Below are 8193 nucleotides of genomic sequence, written 5' to 3'. Positions count from 1 at the left end.
TTCTCCGTCAGGGGTTAAGATGGTTGAAGACGTATCTGTGAAGAGGACCTTGATGGCAGAAATGATTTTGTCTGGTATCCCATAGAGCTTAAGGATTCCAAACATCTTGTACCTATCTACAGAATCGAACGCTTTAGAAAAGTCTACAAATACCATTGCAAGATCGCGATTAAATGCTTTTGATTCTTCAATAAGTCTGCGTAGACATAGTATCTGGCTCAGCGTTGAGCGCCTATGTCTGAATCATTTTGGTTCTTTCGGAGCAAAGGTTCGACAAAAAGGACAAGACGATTTAGGATCAGTTTGTTGTACATTTTTGCAGCATTGACATTAGAGATATACCTGTAGTTGGTGACGAGGGATAAATCGCCTTTTTTGGGTATTGGGTGATTTGAGATTGTGCCAAATCTTTGGAGCGACAAAGGTGGAAAGTGTGTGGTTGCAGAGATTGAGCAAAAGTGTGTGAATCTATCATCCTTCCAAATTATAGCTGGGATGTTGTCGGGACCAAATGCTTTCGGGAGGCTTTTAGTTGCTTGATGGCTGCTGCTAGTTCAAATATGGTAAAAGGGGAGGTGTTGATATCCAGCGTGTCTGATATAGGCACACTTGGAAGAGTGGAGTTATCAGGGATTTTGGCATTCTTCCCAAGGAGGTTTTTAAAATGGGTTGACCAATTTTCTAAACGCTTCTTAGCTGATCCCCCTTTAATTCTAATTGATAACACAGAATTTTTGCCTGATAGGTCTTTGATGGATTTACACACACATACATACACAATGGCACACAAACACACACGTTCACATATACCACCACCTTGTGCAACACATCCTCATATACAAACAATCATAAACCGCACATACATGCACACATGCGCATATATATGCACATTTAATATACTTGATAGTAGTACATTATAGTTGCTAAACTAAATACTGTGTCCTTAACACTAATTAGCAGCAACGTACTAATTGCCAGGAGTATGTTTAATATGTAAATTGGTCTATCCAATAGTATTACACTGCTAAACTTAATGTCTGTTTAAGCAATGTGTTCATGGATGGTTAATGGGTCAGATGTGATACTGAAGAGAGAGCAAGAATTCCTGAAATATGTATCTACATCAATTACCTGTTTTTTTTTCTGTCGTCGATCAAATTGTTTACGCAACATCGTATACGAAACGTTGTAACTTTCACTGCTGGCTCTAAATTCTATAGAAAAACGGTAGAGATGCGCTTAAACATATGCAGACATATACACTCAATACACGAATATTGCACACACACACACACACACACACACACACACACACACACCACATTAGCGCGCACACACAAGCACAGTGGCCAATTATACACTCTCCTACCTTCAAAAACTACATTGCTTATCCCTCTCCAACTTCCGGTCAGACATTTTTTTACCATCTAATAACACACGTGCATTTTTCCGAGCTGCCTGCACCTTCCTCTATTTCCTCTTCTATGTTTTTTTACCCTCTCTCCGATGAAGAGCCATGCTTGAAACGTTCCTTCTACTCTTATTTTTTCATCTAAAACTTTCCCTTGGCATTAATCTAATGTAACCATTATGTACGTCCAATTGACGCTTGCTGTTCTCTTTTTATTCTTCAACTAGTGTGTTTATATATATGTGTGTGTGTATACACATAAATACATATATAAACATACACACACACACACATATACAAATATATATACACACATATATACATACACTCTTCTAGAAGTATTGTGTAATTTTTCAGTTTTATGTTGTTTGTATATATATATGTGTGTGTATGTGCTCTGTGTGTGTGTGTTTATTATATATTTATTAATATATATATATATATATATATTCTCATGAAACAAGCAATACATGTACACATATACACACACGCACGCACACACGCACACACATACGCATACATACATACATATACACACACATATGTACATATTACCTTTATGAAAGTTTTTCATTTTTATATTTTGTTTCACATTGTAAATAATCGATATATATTTCATTGATTTTCATCTATGATCATAAATATATACATAAAAAAATATCGTCTCTTCCTTTAGATATATGTGATTTAAAATATCATTTGAAAATCTCAGTTTAAGGAGGACGAGAAATTTTATAATATAGTCATTTTAGTTTTTTTTGTTTGTTTATTTTTTAGCTTTGGGGGTTTTGTTTGTTGTGTTTTTGTTTTTGTTTTTACTGTTTTGAAGTTTAGAGAAAGGAAGAACCAAACTGTACCCCTGACCTTTTCTTTTCTTTTTTTCGGTCTATCAGAGATTGGAGGTATAAAAATGGAATATATTTATACTAAGATAGAAAACCTAAAGCAAATATTGATTTCGAAATTTGGCACAAGGCCAGCAAGTTTGTAGAAGGCGTAAAGTCGATTACATCGACTCCAGTGCTCAACTCTTACTTATTTTATCGATTCCGAAAGGATGAAAGGCAAAATCGTTCACGGTGGAATTTGAAATGCCTATTTCTTTACTACCCACAAGGGCTAAACACAGAGAGGACAAACAAGGACAGACAAACGGATTAAGTCGATAACATCGACCCCAGTGCGTAACTGGTACTTATTTAATCGACCACGAAAGGATGAAAGGCAAAGTCGACCTCGGCGGAATTTGAACTCAGAACGTAGCGGCATTGTCATTCGACTTTCCAGTAAAATTCGCCCAACAATCCTTCAATTTTACAAACTACCATCTTTAAAATGAGAAAAGCCATAGACAGTTTGACAAAAAGATACAGGTATCTACCGCTTATAAGGTTCAATTGGGATCTTCTTTTGACATAGATCAGACCAAGTAGTTACGGCTGGAGTACCTTTAAAAATAGGTCTCTTCACTCAAAACTGACCTCACGCTAAACTGTATAGTAAAAGCTCAAGTACAGTATGCAACCTACCATCTTGAATATTCCATCTTCAAGATGGTAGGGACGTTATTTAAAAGAGATTGAACTAAGGAAACCGACCCAAGTTGAACAATGATTTGCTTATAAATAAAATCTCCAAGCATGCTTATCTAATTATGAAAATCATTGGATTGGATTGGATTACCTTTGTTTAGTCCACTGCAGGACAAAAGCTTCAGCATGTTCTCTCCATCAAGCACGAACCGATTTGGAGGTCGTCAATTTGTGCTTGAGATCATATTGGTTTGAAGAGCCTACTGTTTCACACAAGCTCGACATAGCTTGGAACAGGGGTGCAGTTTTGATACTCTTACCCAGTGTTCACTACTTATTTCGACACCGAAAGGATGAAAGAGAGCAGGCTTCGGTAGAATTTGAACTCAGAATTTAAGGACGGACGAAATACCTATTTCTTTACTACCCACAAGGGGCTAAACACAGAGGGGATGAAAAAGAACAGACAAATGGATTAAGTCGATTATATCGACCCCAGGGCGTAACTGGTACTTATTTAATCGACCCCGAAAGAATGAAAGGCAAAGTCGACCTCGGCGGAATTTGAACCCAGAACGTAACGGTAGACGAAATACCGCTAAGCATTTCGCCCGGCGTGCTAACGATTCTACCAGCTCACCACCCTGAAAACCATAATGACCAGAAATTTTCCTAGCACTTATCTATTTTTTAAAATCTCTCCTTTTGATTAAACTAAGTTTCAGAAGTTTCTATATTACTGATGAAGTGTAAGTCATTAACCTGAATTACCTAAATTAGTTGTTTTCCGTTGCTTTTATTTTTCCTAATTGCATCAAGAATTCATTAAGAAACATCAGAATTAAATTAATTTTTAATTGTTACTTTAAATGTTACTTGTATCACCGTTTCACCGCTCCATTTGGATGCGTTTCTTCATGCAATTCTTCGATTTTCGAACATCTGTAAGCGCAGGTGTAGCTGTATGGTAAGAAGTTTCCTTCCCAATCACATGGTCCCGGGTTCAGTCCTACTGCATTGCACTTTGAACACGTGTCTTCCATTTTAGCCTAGAGCCGACCAAGACCTTCTGAGAGGATTTGGAAAGCGGAAACTTGTAGGAAGTCTGTCGTATATACATATATATGTGTGTGTGTGTGTGTGTGTGTGTGTGTGTGTGTGTGTGTGTGTGTGTGTATGTGTGTGTGTGTGTGAGTGTGTGAGTATGTGTGTGTGTGTGTGTCTGTGTGTATGTGTTTGTGTGTGTGTGTGTGTGTTCAAGACAGTGCCCCAGCATGGCCGCAGTCTAATGACTGAAACAAATAAAAGAAAGGAAAAGAAAAAAACGATAATCTAACATTCTTTAAATGGGGCAAATCTATCACAGATAGTAAGTAACACATCGGTTTCAAACATTTAGATCTGATCTGATCAAGAATTTCATTAATTATCACGGTCATGTCAACGTACGTGCTCGATGGTTCGCAGCTTTGTCAGAGAGTGGTTCCAACCTTTTCATGTCTTTTCAACAAATCGTTCAGACTTCACATCTGTACAAAGAGGCTTCTTAGTATAACCGCTTTGTAAATTATCAAATTATTTGATGCCAGGTCACTTTTGAGTTCTACTGGTAACATGTAACCCAATACAACCTGTTGCATGGTCGGGTCGACGGCGACTAAACCGGCAACCCCACAAAGCTTGCTTGGTGAGGAAGGTGTTTATTGGACACCCTGCGGGATGAAAAACATAATCCGTCAAAGAGCGGAGGAACTTTTGAGAGTCAACGGCCATCCAATAAATGTCTTAAGGCTGAATCATGCGCGGGGACATAGAAATAACCGGACAAAATCCCCTATCGCGCGGCTAAACCATTGGGAGTGAAGGACCCCTAGCCTTTGTTAGGGCATCCTTCTAGGAGAAGGTAACTCAGGTAACTGGGATAACTCCGACATAAAACCTGCGGCTCAGTGGTTACCAATGATGTTGACTTGTTCTTCTTTTCGGATTATGGCTGCTGTTGCTTAGTGAGTGGGATTGACTCAGTGCACAGCCTTTCCTCGCTTTAAAAATAATCTTCTTGCACAGGTATTGCACGATAACAACATTGATTAAGCTTCGTGCAATGGCCATACTCGATAACGAGGGGGCAGCCACCAGATGTCTTGATTCTGCCGTAAAAATAAAATGCTTTGAACGGTTCCTAGGAGTCATGCGCAAGAGAATACGACACGACATTTCATCAGTTATAGGGGGGGGGCTATTACTATATTAGATCGTTTGCTCTGGATGGAAAAGAGCTGGGACAAGACGTCTTTTAACCAATAATCTGGAAGAGAAAACTATCAGAAGGAAACGTCAATGACGAGAACTCTTAGACACTGCTGCTCACTATTTCTCATGTTCTCATTGTTAGTGATATTTGTAATCGAAAACATGTTTGTACAGCCACCCCAGAAGACATGAATTAATTCAATAGAATCAAATTCTCGATACTGAAAGATGCCATTAATAACTTTATTTAGTATTTCTCAACTAGACAAACAATACGTGTGCCAAGAGAAACATTGCAAAATTTACAGTTTCACTATAAATCAAATCTCTCGCTAAAAATATATATACAAGCTTTGGTATATATTGCGTATGTGTATATATCTATATCTAAGTCACGACCTTCAGCTGAGATCAAAGTGTAATGATATATGTTCGTGAGTGTACGTGCGCATTTTATACACCACATTTATGTACCTGTATACAAATACATACGTACATGTATACATATACCTATATATATATATATTTACACACATATATACTCTTACTCTCTTTTACTCTTTTACTTGTTTCCGTCATGTGACTGCAGCCATGCTGGAGCAACGCCTTTAGTCGAGCAAATCGACCCCAGGACTTATTCTTTGTAAGCCTAGTACTTATTCTATTGGTCTCTTTTTGCCGAACCGCTAAGTTACGGGGGCGTAAACACACCAGCATCGGTTGTCAAGCGATGTTGGGGGGGGGGGACAAACACAGACACGTAAACATATACACATACATATATGCGACGGGCTTCCTTCAGTTTCCGTCTAGCAAAACTACTCACAAGGCTTTGGTCGGCTTGAGGCTATAGTAGAAGACACTTGCCCTAGGTGCCACGCAGTGGGACTGAACCTCGAACCATGTGGTTGGTAAGCAAGCTACTTTCCACACAGCCACTCTTGCGCTTATGCATAAATCTGCATAAATACGGACACACTCACAAAAACATATGTGAGAGTGTGTGTATATAAATATATGTGAATTTGTATGTATGTATATTATACAACATTGTGTATAGACAGATGTAAACAGCGTGTCTGTACAAATAACAATATTGTGAGTAGAAAAATAAGGGTTCGTCTAGACTGGTTTCTATCCTGTATTGGGATTTCATCATTAACTCCTGACTGCCTTCCCTAACATCCCACGGGGACACAATATTATACACCAGCAACGACTAAGAACTTGCTTGAACTGAGTGGACCGATTTACAAAACTAATATAAGTTTTGGTAGTTAGTTCCGGTAAGAATTTTATTTGTGACTTAATATTTTATTCTATTGTGTCTGGGGAGAATCATTCTCTTTTAGTGCCTTATAATTTAACACACTCACCTGTGACTGAGTTAAATTATAAGGCATTAAAAGAGAATGCCTCTCCACAGATACAACAGAATACGCTTTAACACACGAACTCACATAAAGAATCTTGCAAAGCAAATCCAAAAACGAAATATTTTATTATTAATCAAAATAACTGCTGAGAATGTTTTATTTGTACAAAATATGTAAATCTATGATCTTACGGTGTCTATTTTTGCATTAGTTTGTGTGTACTCTCTCTTAAAACAATAAGTTGATAATGATGAGGAGAAGGATGAGTAAGGGGAGAAGGATGAGATGGTGCTGGTGATATTGGGATTAATCACAGGTCATCCCTGATTGTGCAGACCAACAATCAAAAGATTTTCACTCATGAACGTCACAACATCCCATTATCTTTGTACACCGTTACCTAGCATGTAATTTCTTTATTTAAGATGGTACGGTGTGGGGATTTGAACGAAGATCTGGCTGCAATTTCTAACAGGTCGAATAACCTCGTAGAATAACTTCATTGACTGACTGTTCATACCGAATAAAAATAAAAGCATAAATCTGAGAATTTCAAGATTTTACACCCTACCATTATGTACTACAAAAGGCACATTTTTTTAATTTTTAGTATGAATTTTACAACATAGAAAATAACGTCTATCGAAATGGTTTTAAAACAGAGATAGGCCCACAGTGATATCCTTGTGCTGAGTGTTAAAAACGATTTTGCTTTTTAAATATCTTGGCACTTCCGACTCACCTCGAAACTCGCGGCACGTAAGAGAAACGTTGGCAGCATACAAATGTAACAGGATATGATAGCTGAAAAACTTTTACCTCTTTTGCAGGTGTTGAATAGTAAGGCTAGAAGAGTATGCTGAATGCCAATAAGATCAGATGCTGTTAAAGAGAAGGTAATCTAGAATCTCCGAAAATTTACCAATACCATTTTCCCAATGCAGCTCACCACAAGAATTTTATAAACTTCGTTTGAAATGGTGGAAATTTTGTTTTAAGTAGAATTGCGCGGTATCTTTCTTCGCAAAGTGTCTCCTACTAAAGCCTCGGGTCGACCAAAGCCATGTGAGTGGATTTAGTAGATGGAAACTGTAGAAATACTGCGTAATATATATATATATATATATATATATATATATATATATAATTCCAAGAGAGTAGAGGTTGTGAATCCAACCAACTAAGGGATAATACCCAATAACTAAGGGAATACCCAATAATTACTGGTATTTTTATATTCTATATATTATATATGTAAAGCATAATATGTTTACATGTATGTATATTGTTATAATTGTCCTCTTAGTAAATAAATAAATTGACATATACAATGTCTAAAAGTTGATGAATACCACCTCTTGATCCCCTCCATTTTCTTATGGTGTATGTATATAATGTATATATATATATATATATATATATATAGGGAGAGTTTACGAAAAAAACAAAAGACGAAGACAGGTGGTGTACAAAACAAACAGATGTATTAGTATAACGCTCAGGAATAGAAAAAGTATTTTACTTTTGAGCCTACACTCATCTACAGGAAGGGACACAGAAAAAACAAGGAGAGAAAAAAATGTGTAGTGGCTAACGATCTATCATGGCGACTGACTTTGGA

The sequence above is a fragment of the Octopus sinensis genome, linkage group LG20 (genome assembly GCF_006345805.1).
Source record: "Octopus sinensis linkage group LG20, ASM634580v1, whole genome shotgun sequence".
In the NCBI taxonomy this organism is placed as follows: Eukaryota; Metazoa; Mollusca; class Cephalopoda; order Octopoda; family Octopodidae; genus Octopus; species Octopus sinensis.
The sequence above is the reverse complement of the archived record's forward strand: the minus strand, read 5'-3'. Positions refer to the sequence as shown.